The sequence below is a fragment of the Cynoglossus semilaevis genome, chromosome 17 (assembly GCF_000523025.1).
Source record: "Cynoglossus semilaevis isolate Cse_v1.0 chromosome 17, Cse_v1.0, whole genome shotgun sequence".
Lineage (NCBI taxonomy): Eukaryota > Metazoa > Chordata > Actinopteri > Pleuronectiformes > Cynoglossidae > Cynoglossus > Cynoglossus semilaevis.
In genome coordinates this window covers 3,353,926-3,369,817 of record NC_024323.1, presented here as the reverse complement: position 1 = coordinate 3,369,817, position 15,892 = coordinate 3,353,926, and the positions used below count along the sequence as shown (strand labels likewise).

Sequence of the window (15,892 nt, the reverse complement as noted above, 5' to 3'; positions counted from 1 at the left end):
ACGATGATAAGAGGCCCTGCTTCAGAGCCGTCCCAGATTCTAACGAGCCCAATTCACACCGCCATCATCATCATCATCATCATCACTGTGAAAGGAAAATCAGGAGACGACTGTGATATGAGAGCTGGCCGTGTGTGTGTACATAACCTTTGGCTTTTCTTTCCTCACACATCACACTTCAATTGCTTGAGAGCGTAATTAGTGGGTTTTTTATTTTAGGAGTGAACTGCCTGTTTGATTTTCTCCAGTTGTACTTGAATAGAAAAGATAAACGTTCACAGTCCACTTTTTTACCGAGTCCCTATTTGTAGCTATTATGTTGTCTCCCAGGCACAAACATATTATTAAACAAAGGACAAAATTCTCAGTGTCACTAACAAACAACCCTTCACATTCACACCTGTGGTCAGTGATGCAGAGTCCAGTTAACACAACCTGCATGTTTCTGTGAACTGAAGATGCCAAACAGACTAAACAAAAAAAACAGGGATCAAACCAGAAGATCAGCTAAGGCAAGAACACTAACCACTCTTCCACTGTGTGTCCACATCCAGCACTGGGCTTAAAGACTGCACAGTGTCTTCTACACCAACGGCTTAGGCAGAAAAAGTTACAAACAGTGTTACATAGCTGGATATCACTTCATTTACATTAGGTCGGCCATCTGCAAGGATTAGACCACGACCGAAAACAAACGCATATGGTACAAATGGCACCATTAATGGCTGGCGTTTGTCTTCCTCCTCGTTTGCAGCAAGTGTTGTTATAGTTGTTAGCGAAGCTCTCCCTCTGGATCAGAGAGATGAAAATATGCTAGAGGTGGTGACAGGTAAGGTGGCGTAGTAACACACTGAAATCCTAACAGGATAAACTGATGTGGGATCAGCCGCTGAACATCTGTTTATAAAGCGTCTATGAGCCCACAGGAGTGAAGAGCATGTTTGCCGAATCAGAGCTGTGGCGAGGGAGAGGGGAATTTGATCCCTGCGTGTTGACTCCCGCCACTGTCGCCAGGTGCGAGTGTAAGCCTTGTAAATCCCACCGCTGAGACACAGTCACACATTTGTGACCTGCATGAACCCCGCGTATGAACGATGATGAGCAGAGGTGAACGGTGCCGGGACGGGAACAGACAGTTTTGGTTCCTGCAAGTTTTTTTTTAAATGTGCTAATTTAGTTTTATGGGCCGAGTCCACCATGTGAGTCAAGCTACAGTAGAGTTACATGCTTCTTTTGTAGTTGTTTATTGTATCTATAGGTAACACAATCTTTTCATATTTCCTTGAGTCCCCTTACTTTACTATAAGACAACTGTATTTTTTAATGACAGGTTTGTGCCACAGCCTGAAGTTGAAGTTGACTTTGGTTTGGCCAACTTTTAACAACCTTACTGTCTATTTTACTATATTTGGAGGTCACAGATAAATTAACATTTCATAATAATAGTACAACTGGCACGAAAAATATATGAATTCTATTATTCTCTGTTATTATTGGTTGTCTTTTAGATAAATACCTGTCCAATCTGTACATTGTGCTTCTTCTTATTGTTTACCCTGGCTGTGAGGCAGCAACAAATCCATCCAGGGGACGGATTTGTTGTGACGATCCTTTGAATCAATATCCAAACACTCTAAGTATTAACATCCTCTCATCTCATCAGCTGTCTCTCCATCTTCCTCTCTTTCATACCCACTGATTCATGCTCTCTTTTATGTAGGACAAAACGTGAACATAGATATTTTCAGTGTCTCGGTCCCCAGGAATCATCACTTGGAAACTTCCAAAGAACAGATCGCCCCACTTTCCTGCCGCTAAACTGGAGCAGCCAATTTCCCTCCCGCCTTGGTTGACTTCTCCCTACAAAGTGGCACACCGAGGAGTGCAAATGGACACGAACACCCCGCCCACTCTGTTAGTGTTTGTCTGTACAGCATTATGAAGCCGCGCGCACGTTCCTGGCCCCTTTAAGCCGTGGAGGCAGATGGATGGAGGTTAATAATGTGTGAACAACATGGACCTCTGGTCATTTGAGAACATGTGTTAATAGTTCTCCAGCTCCAGAGCATCCATGTGGGAACAGTACGTCACAGCAAATGTCAATCTGATCTACAAGGACCTCAGGGAGCAGCAGAAAATGAGAATAGGGTCAGGGCAATGTACTTTATGATAATGTAACGGTCCTTGATGGCAATCAAGCTACTGAGGTGAAGTACAGCGTCAGTGAAGGGGATTATCTGCAGCAAGATATGTTTGGGGTTTTTATTACGGCATAAACATTTTGTAGAATTAGACCCAGGATACTTCAGAAAAAAAAAAAACACCAGCACATTTGGTGTCTTCTTTCTGCACTCACTCATCTCGTTACATCGACACTCAGCCTGCCTGCGGGAAGTCTAACGTAACCTTTGGGCCTGTGCTCGCACAGAACTGCTTGTCGTGTTCAAGTTTAACACTGTTAATGTCTCCCCGGAGTAACTGTCTCTTCCACACAGTGTCACACACTTTATTTCTGACAAGCTGGGACTCGTCGTATTATTTAGATGGCTCAGGCAAAGACAACAGAATTGTTTCAGAATTACTTTGTTATGTCATGATTAATTCCAATGATTAACCTTAATCTTAGGATCCTGAGGGTCAGGAGCAGTGGAACCAATCCCAGCACTCGTCAGGTGATAAATAGTTCACCAGTTATTGCAGGTGCACATACAGTATAGAGACAAATAAACATCCAAACCTCTAGTCATTCCTATAGAGTTATACTTATTAGTTCAGAGCCCCGCTGCCACCCACAAAAATATATATTTTTAAAATATCTGATCATAATTATTCACAATTATGATTAATTAAGGTCAATCAACATTCCTAAATTGGATGTTTGTGTTTCACACCTGTTTTATTAGGGACTAACGCAAATGATGGGAATATTCAAATGGAGAAATGTCAAAAATGTGCAAAAATAGAACTCAAAATCTAACTTCAAACCTTTGGTGGGTTTTAGTCATTATATCTGGACAGAATCCAAAATTGTGTATTGCTCATGTGACATTGAGTGAATGGTCGGAGTGTGTGGTTCTGCCTATATATTCAAATGAATAATAATAATTTTTTACATAAAATCAAAGTCAAGTGAATCTGAGAGTATATACTTACAAGAAATCAAACGCTTTCAAACCAGAAAAAGAGACTGCAATGCAATTCTGTCTCCCTGATTTTTGAGCATCAGAAAAGACTGCCGTACTACAGCAGCAGCGTGTCGAAATTCATCAGGGACAAAACAATAAAGCAAAAGCTCCCTGGAGGAATACCATATATAGAAAACAGTGGTAAAGTAAAACACTGAGTAGGCGTGAGATGAAAGAAATTAGCGTGTGAGCTCCTTCTGGGGGGTAAAAGCGACCTCGTAGCCCATTTCCCTGTGGTTCAAACCGTTGTTTACCTGAAGCTGTCCAACCATGCCTTCTAATGAACCAACAATTGGGCTCAATTTCACAAATGAAAGCTGAAGGCAGAGCCACACAAACCAAAGAAAACAAACATCTAAAGTCTCATTTATAAAGACTTTACCTAATGCCCTCACACGGTTTGTGCACACTGTGGCGGTAAAAAATACAATATTTTTTGAAGGTTACTGATGTCCCTCAAGTGACTCGTTTGAATTCACGCTGAAGTGGTTATGGATTTTTCTGTTTGGATTGTTTATATGAGCTATTAACTCTTGACAGCTAATTAAACTCAAATTCACTCAAAAAGATCTGTGATCTGGGTACGAGATAACAGATCGCTTCAAAATTCAACCCAGGCGCAAGTCATACTTGACTCATGTCCTGAGAAAAAAAACATGGTGACACAGATAGAAGAGCTTCTTTGCCTGGTTTTCCTGCGATCACTTGTCATGATATTAAACAGCCCTGCCTTCTTCCTGGAGCAGCTGCTCCTTCTCTGTCAGCCTCTTAGAAACTGTTCCTACGAAACCCAGACGTGCCGAGATAGAAAGACATCGTTTCCTCCGTCTGTGACAGATTATTCAAAGCCAAGACTTCCCCATGTATTTGAATATCCGCACAAATGGAACTGTTTATATTTAAAGTGTGTGACACAAGTTTTTCAATGAGTTTGCATGGAAATGTCAAAGGTTAAAGACGGAACACTAAGCTGTTGACGTAGCGATGGTCTCACTTTACAACAACAAAACCACAGGTTGTTTTGACGGCTCGAGCCGATGGCCTTGCTGCAGGTACAAAAGAGATTGTGCTAATGCACTCTCTAAACTGTTTGTGTAAACAAGTGTGAAAGGTTGTTTGTCTGTGTGGCCTGTGGTGGACTGTCAAAACTGTCCACCTCCTACCTAGTTTGGCTCTGTGTCATTGGGGATTAGCCCACGACCAGGTTTTCACTTTCTTTAAAATCAGCTTTAAATACTTATCCTATTAGTATTCACTATAGATTCACTATACTGGAATTTGTGTAGCCTTGGTGTAAATTTGGGCAGCGGTCCTGGAGCTGCTAATCTGATTCTGTTGCACTGTACTGCTGTGGCTTTCGGGGACAATAAAAATAGTTCTTTTCTTTTCTATTCTATTCTGAATTTTCCTTAATAAACAACAAGTGGATCAGAATCCGAGCAACAGTTCTTCCAGTCCATTATTACCACCAAAGATATAGCTGTCTATATGGTACATTTATGTGAGAGGGAGCGCTGTCTTTTCAAACCCTCTATTCTCTACAGAGGAGATGACGACATTCAATCAGCTAGGGAGTCAGAGAGTCGAGATCATATTCAAATAGCCGGGTAATTAATTAGCTGTATTCATCATTGGCAGTAAATCTCAGAGGAGCTTCACAGAAATGGCACTTGCTCTTCGGTAGCTGCTATACAACAATTTTCCATCGGCCTCACGGAGCTCACAGAGTGATATCCTGAATCACACAGACTCATCTCTCCGGTCCGACCAGAGAGCTGAAGTGGAGGTTCAACTCAGAGGAGCGGGACGCACTCGTTATCTGCGGCCTCAGTCGGGGCCACGCCGGGTCCGTTAGCTGGCAGCGTATTAGGAGCTCATGCATAAATGAGCAACAATGGGAATAGCCATAAGGCTGAGGCTGCCTGAACATATGAGGGGTTGTGAAATATTAAAGGTAAATTCTGCTCAGCTGCAGGCGCCAAAATGGAATTGGACCATGTTGCAACGACCAGGTTGTCTTTTGTTGTGTTCTGCAGACCATGAAAAAGTGCGGCTCACACGACACCACTGTATGTATGTGTATACGGTGGTGATGTCACTTTTAGATCTCCTGTCCCTTCATAAATAATTTGTGCTGATCATTAGCATAAAACACTGAATGATCTGGCACTGACCCGACTTGACCTTTGATGAGCAGGAGACATAACGTTGTTGCTGTGCTTGTTATTGAATGTCCCTAATAAGGACACAAGGTCACCAACACACACTCACATACTGTACACAGTATGAGGTGAAGATAAGCACTGAGAAACAGCTGAACAGAGATGTTTCTTTTTCTGACGAAGCTCTTTTTCACCATGTATAAAGATTTTTTTTAGTCCCCCATGGTGCAGGGATGGCTGAGTCAGCACTCTTCCTGGAGGGTCAGTGGATTTTAAACCTTGTGAATGGAAAACCTACCTCACAGATACAGCAGCAGTATCTGAGAGGGAACCTGCCTCTCTCAGCCTTTCCTTCACAGTGGCTCAGCTATGTTTTTTTTTTATGCATACAATTACCTTTAATTTTCCAACTCTTGGTAACAGCTCAAAATGATCATAACAGCCATAACAACATGTGCAACGATTTCACCGGTCAAGGTTGGTTAAGAGATGTTGAAAACAGTGGCACGGTTAGGAACATTCTGGACAGGTGACATGTCAATCACACAGCTGAGGAGGAAAGATCCAGAACCCAGTGGTTTCTTCAGATAACCATGGAAAATGGAAAAGAGTGTCTAATCCCAAAATGACCTGAATATTTGGAGTTAGGTCTGCTATCTGAGGCACAGCCACTGCTTGTCCTCTCCAGCTCATACAGTATTTATTCAAAAGTGTGATCTGCGTCTGCTGCCCCTGCACCTACAACACTGATGTCGGACAATTCAAAAAAAGCTGAGTTCCATTTATCTTTCTGTTTCCTCATTATATCGACTCTGTTTCTTCTCATTTATTTCTTCCTTTTATTTCTGCAATTAAGTCCCTTCAGCTTTCTCATTTCCAACATTGCTGCCACTTATTGCCGTCTTCCCTCAAAATGTTGCTTCGCTCCTGGTGATATCAAAACCCAAAGTTAACATTAACTTGAAAGATAAGAAGCCTGCAGAAAGCTATTAGGAAAAATGCATAGAAATAGTTCTTATCCACATCGGCAATGCTTTTCCATATTACTTCAGTCTGTCTTAAGTGTAGGTAGGAAGGTATTTCTTCTTCTTTGTCCCACCTGTTTTAAGAAGTTTTCACAAAACACCTTAAAATGTTTAAATACATCATCTGAATGGTTGTCACTTACTGTCAGTAAAAGAGAGACAGTTTTGTCCACCACTGTTTTTACCTTGTAACGTGCTCAAAATATCACTACAGTTGCTATGCAACATGTCCTTGTTTTTTTTCTAACGCGTTTTTGAGTACAGATAAAGAGCTGAAAGACAGTATTTAGCAGACAGCTTGTTACATCATATTAGAAACAAAATGTAAATACATATTATAATAAAAAGCACATTCTGAAAACTTTAAGTATAAGAAAAAGAATAAAATATTCTATCTCTCTGTTTCTCACAATCACTTTTAAGTCAAGGCTACTGTTAAATCCTCCGGAGGGTTTGGCTGACCATTGGCTGACAACTCTGAGGAACCATCCTTCAGAAACTTGTGTTAAAGCTGCTTAATTAAGAGCCAGAATAAGACAGCGTTGACAAGTTAAGCAAAGCTCACTCCGCTGGACAGTTTTCCCCACGGATCTGAAAAAACAGAAGCTGCAGCAATATCTGGATTTACTCTGAGTTCCTGCAGACACTAGAGCTGTCAAAGTGAAGCCACATTTCTTTGACCGCAATCTGAGACATTGGATTAAGACAGTCCTGGTCCAGAGTCAGTTTGATTCTATGAACTTATCTCGTGGCCACAGAGGTCAACACAGGTCCGTGACCTTCTTTACAAACACTAGGATTTTTTTTTTCAGTAAGCGTTATAACCATTAACAAAGGTTTGTAGTACTTACAGTATGTACTATGTTTATGCATTTCAAATGCAGTATATTTTTGCTACTGGACTAAGGGTACTCTGACTAAGGCACAGTGTGAATGGAGCATAGATTTGTGGTTTTTAAACATCGCCTGTCACATGCTCATCATCCAGCAGACTGTCCCTTCAAAGGTCACAGGTCAGCACTGCTGCTGATGTTACTGCATGATGTGATCATAACCTACCGGCTGTCGTGAACAAAAACTACAATAATCCAGTGGGATTGACAGTCTTTTGTAGAGACATCCATCATCTTTTTGTTTTGTGTTATCTCATGTGAAAGGAACTGATAAGTATCAAAAGGAGTTCAGCAGCTGAGAATTCACTCAGCATCCACAGCGGGGGGAGCTGACACATTAGCTTTTTTAATGCAGGCTATGTGGGCCAATCAATATGGCTCCACATCAAACGGATCCTGTGTGCTACTCTATAGCTGCATCCACTCATTTCTTTTTGCAGCTTCAGCTGTTGTACAGTTTTGGTGCTTATCTTCTCAGGCTGAGGCTATAGCTGGAACTGAACCAAAATATTATGTGATTATAATCATTTTGCTTGCATTATGCATCGTGATCATAACCACTTACATTATTTAGGCAAGTATAACATCAACATCAACCAACTGGGAGGAAAGAGACTGATGAGACTGAGATGTCCAGAGAATCTGTGTCTCATGCATCACCACCTTTTTGAGATATATATAGAACCAGCTGTGCTTCTATTATTATTTCATGTGGATAACAGAACTGTGGCACTAACATTGGCGATTCATCATCACCCATGAACTTTAGAAAACACCCACTGCTGCCTACTGCTGGTGCATACTGACAAAAAAAAAAACCAAGTGGATAAGGTCCACGAACACACACCAACACACACTTTTGACGGTGGAAAGTTCATCGGTGGAGGAGGCAAAGGCAGGAAGGAGGAAATCAGCATAAAAAAAACAAAAATAACACTTGGCATTTTGATGACGGATAAGTTACTGTTTGAATAAGCAACATGGAAACAGAGAGTCACAGCTTTGTGGAGGTGTACTCATACTTATATAAGCCATAATAAAATGATGTGTTTAAGGTACAGTGGGTGGCGATCAACTTTAGTTAATACTGAAGTTAACTTGGAAAAATAAAGTGCCAAAGGCTGCACTTTATTTAATTCCAAGAAGACCTTTGAATTAGCAAGTCTTGGCTGCTATTCGTAGAACCTACTTCCTGTTCCTCCTTGGTTTCTGTTCTAGCCTTTTATGAGTGTTTTGACGACATCGATTTTTCAAATTAAGTTTGAGAAGCACTAGAGCTTTTTTATGTTGTTTTGTTTTTGTTTTGTTTTTTTGCTGTTCTTTATGTTCTTTATCAACATTTCTGGAATTGAGGTTTGTGTATTAACACAATATTCCAGTATCCCAAGTCTTTCACGCTGCAACTTGTCGTCTGTGAACTGTGCTCTCCACTAAGAATTCCTCGTCTGCTGTCTTTCCCGCAAAGCTGAATGCAGCAGTGAATTCTGCAGCTGATGCTCGCGGTCCACGCGCACGCACACACACACAAACACACACACACACACACACACACAAAACTATTATACAGGGCCAACACTGCTACCCTGCATCTGCTGTTGCTAAAAATAGCTCCCCACTTTGATGATGCAGCAGTGACTGCTGGGAGAATTCACCCCACTCTTCTGCCTCTCAATGGCGTAATTAGCCCTAATAAACTGAGTGCATTCATGATGCATGGAGAAGTCTGGCCAAAGCTCTCCACCCTGCCACCCCTCCAAAGCCTCTCTCCCGATTACCGTGAATGGAGCATTTGCAAAGAGACACATGTGATCTGTCTGGTGAGGTTGGACGAAGTGGTGGAGAGCAACGTGCAACGTGCACGTGTCTCTGGAAATAAGTGCAAGCCAAAGATAGCTCCAGTCGGACAAACACTCCAGGATCTTATTGTAAGTATAAAAAATTAACAAATTCATGTTGAAGATCGAGGACTAAAACTTTGACTAAAGTATAGGGAAGGCTCTGCAGGGGTTTAGGGCTGCATTTTAACTAATCAATGGACAGTTGAGTCCCATCAAAAAAAGTGATTTGAGAAACACCTTCTTAAGAATTTCTCAGTGGATTGAAGACTTTTAGAAATCTTTTTAATAGCTCAGCCTGCAGTTTCAGCTTTGGACAGAAGTCAAATACCCGTTGTCAAAGTTAATAAGTTTCTCCTTCCCTAAATCTTCTCTGCCACAAAGCAGACCTGCAGTATGACAGAAAATGTCTACGATAGAGTCCTCAGCCAGTTCTGTACAATTGACATCTTCATGAAAATACAGCAGGATAAAGTAACTTGACTGAAGCAAATCCTGCAGCTGTCGGTCAAAAATGTCCTGAAAGTGTGTCAACAATGCTGTGGTTGCTAATCTCAAACATTTATTTAAAATGTCCCCCCTGAAGATGTGTTTTTCTTCCCATGAACCTTCACTCTCCTTCAGATGAGAATAGGACCTTCATTTAAGACGGTCGTGAATGTCATATATTTTCCCAGATAAAGATTATAGTGCTGTGGATGATGAAGGCACCTCTGCCTTCCAATCATATTGACAGTCTATTACTTGGCATTACTGTGCTACAGTCTGATGAAACACCCTCAGATAATAAAGTGAGTAATAACGATGGAGACAGAGGTTAGATACGGAAGGGTGAGCAGAAGGTAAATGACAAACGCCAAGGAATACGAAAAAAGAAACAGAAGTGAAGTGAGGACCTTGCTGAAATAGGACAGAGCACAGGGGAGGCCTGTCTGTCCCAGATCAGTCGTTTACTGCCATCGGGAGATGAAATGAGTGAGAAAAGAAAAGAGAGGAGGAAGAAATGAGAGCGTAATGGAGATGCCTAAATCTGGAAATATGAACCACATCTCCTCTGTGCAGGGTGGAGGAGGACTTGAGCACTTAAGCAAATAAACCAGCAGCGAAATAGGAAAACAAAAAGAAGTAAATAAACAGACAAAACCTTGGAGAGCGAATACAGCTCTGACAACACAGCTCTGACATGCTGTCAGCAGAGCAGCGAAGGAGCAGAGGGATAATCAGCATTAGAGTCACAGCGTTTACTCCAGGTGTCTCCTCAGGAGTTCACATCTAAGAACATCGGCTTGTTTGAATTAGACGTTTCACCTCTGCTCCTTCAACAGTTCTGATGGATATGGTTCTCAGATCACTGATCCTGGGGACACTTGCATGGAAACCTTGATGAGAGAGCTTTCACACAGCCAGTCTTTGGTTTTGTTTTTCAAACACTAGAAATTTCTGTAAAAAAAAAAACAAACAAAAAAAACCCTTTACACTAATTAAGATTAAACAATACTTTTGTATAAGGCAATTTTTCAATGTTTTGTTTTAATTTGGTGGCTTTGACTTCAGAAAGCTGTTAATCCCTCTTTTTGTCAAGTATTATTGCGTGAACAGGGTCCGGTCTCTCAGGAGAGGATCTGCACTGAAGTAGATGTCACCTGTGTGCTGTGTGAGTCTGTCTGTCTGTGGAGCTGCTGTGTGGTGTTCTACGCTCTCAGGGTTTTTGCTTGACCACATGACAGCAGCAGGACTGGGTCAGGGGTCAGTATTACACAGAGAAGCTGCCATCAAGTCAGGGTTGGTGCAGATACTGTATATGAATCGTGACATTTTCAGTCAAAACAATTCATTTTCGGATTAGGTATTAGTTTACTTTAGGTGATAATGTAAAGATAAGCTCAGAATAGACAGTAAGGCCAGGGTTTTAAATAAATATCCTATAAATGAAAAATGGAGGCTTTAGGTTGTGGCAAGTTGGAGTGGCTTTGTGTCAGTTCTAAATCATGGGTGAAATAGACCATATTACAGTTGGAACAACAGCAAGGGTTAATGTCAGAGCTGACAGGTCCAGGCCTGAGCTGATCACCATTGCCAAATGGTCATCACTGTTGGTAAAGTTTCTACAGTGGATTTCCTTCTGCCATTTATTTTGGCTCTGTGCTGACACTTGGGTGTTAGGTGTCCTTCCCAGGAACAAAATGAGAAACACTCGCCCCAATGAAGTACAACAATAAGTAAAGTCCAGATAATTCACCATGGGAGTTTGACTAATTTCTGTAATCACAGCTTTTCAAAAGATGTTTTTTCGAGAAAGCACAAGACTCAGAATGCCTGCATGAAAACCTGCTCACGTCCAACTGCCATCATCCTCCAAAATGAATGTTTGCTCGAAGTAATGTGACATGGATCAGACTGTTTTGATTGGTCTGATAAATACGTCTGGCAGATCAGGACTTCTCATCAGATTCGTGAGTTACTGAAACGTGGAAAATCTGCAGAGACTTCGTCATCAACTTGATCATAATTTGTGTGAAGCTACATGAACATGAACTGTCACTTCACATCTGTCCTTGTAACTTCCTAAACAACTGGTCTCCTTTTTTTTGCACCACGGACATTTGTGTGAAGTAAATGGTGCTTTAATCAGCTATGCTGCCCTCTATTGGTCATTTGCACTTTCTTGTGCATGTGATCAGTGTTAATTCAACATAAAAGATCCAGTGATGCTGGTGCAAAACTAAAAAAAAAAAGATGAATGAGGGTTAACTGGGCCAGCCCATCCAAGCTTAGCTTAGCTTAGCTTTGACGAATAAGCTTGTAACTACCATGGTTCATGTCTCATAGTTACATTTGGTCATTTGCATGTGTTGTCACAAGTGTGTTGAAGGTGTACAGCTCCACAGGACAGTGGAGCTCGACATACATGACCGGCCAGCTTCAACTGGCTGGTTGAGACTTGTCTGTCTCAGATTGACAATCACGAGCATCTAAACATAAATATATTACTCCTAGTTAAACATCTTCTAACTGACCCAATTAGAAGATAAGTAAAAGTAAAAGTAAAATCCAGAATGTTAAACAGGGAAGTCAACAACAGCCATGTGTTTTTGTCATCTTACTTTTATGAAGCACCAATGATGTCATTCAAACCTTTCGCCATTACATTTTTCCTTATGAGTCTGTCTCATCGTCTGCTCTACCATTATCCACAATATCACACACACACTGTACCTGGGTGATTTGCCAAGATTGCATGTGTGTGGGCAACGTATCTCCTCATTGTCCAATGCTGCTGTAAAATCAATACTGAACACTCAGGAGCTCTAGACCTGAACACCTACCAGGAGCAGGTTTAATTTCAGGTTCCACTAAAATGAGACAGAGAAATCCTCCCCACTCTGAGCAATGTACTGTATGTCAATTCAGAAGTAGCACGTGTATAATTATGTCCAACCTGCAGTCACCCATGGATGTAATAGCAGGAAGAGAGCTGGCAGTTTTACTTTCTGCTAAACTGAGTGAATCAAAAGTTTGAACATGCACTGTTAAAATCTCCTGCTAGAACACTTGTATTCTTACACGTCCAGAGCTGATGTGCATGTGTCCATGCCTCCCTCGCACACCGCTCACCCCATGTCAGACGTAGCCAGAGTGTGATTTACTATGTGACTTCATGCACTGATTAGCCTTTTACTGTGAGCAGTGAGCTGCACCAGATTATTGGCAATTGTAGGCATGCATGCAAATGAATGTGGGAGGGATTAAGGATTAGACGCAAACAATTTAAAAAACTTACATTTTTCTTTCTGCAGTTTTGAAAGGATACTAAACAACTGTGTTTTGTTTGTTTCTTTAAAGAAGGATGTGTGTCTCTCCTTTCATTCTCTTCTACTGCCTCTCTGTGAGCTGGGCGTATTACTGCTACTCCATAATCCAGCTTCAGAAACTGCTTGTTTTACCTTCTCTGTATCTGCACAGTAAATGTCTCTCGTGGCTCTTTGTTTTTGTCCATTTTACTTTAATTCAGGTTCTTTTTGTCAGTTAAATATTGAGTCTTTGCAGGTTTGTTTTTTTTTTTTGATAATTTAAATCTTTGCACATGAAGACAGTGAAATGATAAAAAATAATATTTGAAATCAATCCAGGAACCTTACAATCCCTAACCTCCAGCTGCACACACTCACACACAGATAAACATGCATTCCCTTTTGCTTTGCAATGCAACCCCCTTCCTGCCCTGCATATCAGTGCACTTCCCTGAAGTGAGGAGAATGAAAGCGAGATAAACGGAAGACGTCCTTACTGTATATACAATCCCTGAAGAAACACAGAAATCCCTCTTCAAGACAGGGGACAGAAGTGGAAGAGGAGACAGGAGAAGAGCGAGGGCTCAGTGGTTGCCAGTTGCAGTGAGGAGGGGCGAGCAGGAGGAGGAAGATAATGAAGAAGACTGTGGTGACAGAAGAGGGAAAAAAAAAAGAAAGGACAATCACCACTGCACCATCGGTGACCCCCACCCCCTCCTCAAAGAAGAAATGTGAAGGTATCCCGTGTTCTGCTGCACTCTGAGGGACGGAGCATTATCCTCGGCTCTCCAGCAGCAGCTGCAGCAGCAGCTCTGTAGTAACACTTCTATCAGCTCGCTCCAGCAAATCTCCCCATCCCTCCCTCCCTCACTCCCTCACTATGCTCCCCTCCTCCTGCTGTTCACCACGTTCACGTCGTCCCTTTCTCTCTCTCTCTTCCATCTTTTTCTCTTTTCTTGTACTGGTTGGTTGGCTTCGCTCCCTCACCACCCCAGACCTCTCTCTCTCTCTCCCCTCTCCCTCCAACTCCACTCCCCCTCTGTCTCTCTATCTCTTTCTTTCTCATCACTGTTGTACAGCTACACTTCGAGCAGCGAGAATATTTTTTTATCTTTCTCACAAAACTGACAACACCAAGAACACAGCATAATCCACCCAGCAGGGTGCACACACACAAAGACACACAACACGCACTAATCCAATTATCACACACTAAAATCACCATAGTGAAGTTTCCTTAATAATCCTAATTTTATAAAAAGCTACAAAGACACAAGGTTCTGAATCTGCTGCAGTGCAGCCAACGTATCGTCTCTCACCCGATCTCTTTCTCTCACATTCAAACACACAATCACAGAAGAAAATGAATTACAAGCCAAGAGTTGGGTATAGGCGACACAAGAAAACCACTGCTGCAATGCTTATTACCATGAACACCATGTACAGAGGAGGGAGAGAGAGAGAGAGAGAAGGAGAGAGAGAGAGAGAGAGAGGGAGAGAGAGCTGTGGGTGAGTGAGAGAGAGAGAACGAGAGAGAGAGGTCTGGGGTGGTGAGGGAGCCAAACCAAACAACCAACCAGTACAAGAAGTTTAAAATTCTAATGACATTTTTGGCAAAATATTTTTCAAATGTTTTTTCTTGTTGACATACTGTTCATTAAATTAAAGCATTTCAGATATTTTTTAGAATTTTTTTTTTTTAATCTTTCAGCAAAAATCTAATTTATCAGGTCAACAAGCACGAAAAAATGCAAAATAATAAAAAGTCCCAGAAATTACTCAAAAAGCAAGTTAAGGTGCTGCGGTGGCTTTGTGGTTAAGGAAGCGGATTTAGGTCCGGAAGATTTCACGTTTGAGTCCCCACACTCTGCCCCCTGGTCACTTTGGCGATGGGTGAAAAGCAGAGGTGTGCTGTGTCGCAATGCCAAATTCTCTTTCACTTTTTAAATAACAGATTTTTTTTTTTTTTTACAGTGAACATCCATCTCAACACTTCACTGAACATGTTTGTCACTATCATTACAGCCATTACAGCTCTGACGTACTTTTAGAAATAGACATGAGCCAAACACACCCTCGTAGCTGGACCTGTCCACCCACTCACTCAGTGACTCATGCACAGGTAACTTTCTCACACTATAATAAAAGCATTACAGCAATCTGATCTATTGATTTTCTTAAATTAGGTTTTCATCGATTGGTTACTCTGTAACCGTGTGTCAGGGCCAGTTCTTTGACTGAGTCTATATTCAGTGCAGGAGAGAATGGTTAAACAGTTCTGTTCATAGGCTCCAGCTGAACCAATACTTTTAATTGGATGGGAGTCACTATGCAGCTCTTGGACGCAGGAGTCCACCTAACGGCACACAGTCAGACCAAATAGAGAAAGATAGCTACAATAATAAGAGCAATAACCCTGCTGTGCACTGACATATTTATTCAGCAACCCCTATGCTGGACACAGGAGGTTTCGTTACTGTCATAATTTACACTAATGCACTGCCATCTCAGCCAGTAGCCAGTCATGTGGAGCCTCTGTCACCTGTCACTTGGGAAATAATGTTCAATATTTTTCCACAGCTGTCTGCTCCCATCAAAAGAATGTGCATCATGACTCCAGACCAGTTCCCTCCTCTACTGCTGATAGTGTGACTCTGCTGGTTCAAGCAGTGTAGACTCACACAACCTCCAACAACCACAGTCAGCCATTTCACAGCTGCGGTTGCTGTGCAACACTTCCACCCCATGACGGATTTTAATCCCTAGGGCGCTGAACACGAGCAACATGGAGTCATGTGATTGCACACATGCATGAAATGAGAGTTTAATGGAGTTGACGTACAAATACAAGACGAAGAGGAGCTCTCTATCAATGATTAACTCACAGAATATGTGGAAAAAAGATGACGTTGGAAAATATTGACCGTGATTAGGAATCCCACTGCATACTGTCTGACATAGTTCTTACAGCAAACATCAACAATGTGTTCTATAAAATACA

The 15,892-nt window shown here is 41.7% G+C and overlaps 1 protein-coding gene across 6 annotated transcripts in view; it reads right to left on the bottom strand.

Moving 5' to 3' along the window:
- shank1 (SH3 and multiple ankyrin repeat domains 1) overlaps positions 1 to 15,879 on the bottom strand; it is a 64,920-nt gene extending 49,041 nt beyond the window's left edge. For all 6 annotated transcript variants that reach the window (XM_008329379.3, XM_008329381.3, XM_017040640.2 and 3 more), the window contains exon 1: positions 13,389 to 15,879. The gene's annotated coding sequence lies outside the window, so the exon portion shown is untranslated. The remainder of the gene's footprint in view (positions 1 to 13,388) is intronic.
- Positions 15,880 to 15,892: the final 13 nt, after the last annotated feature.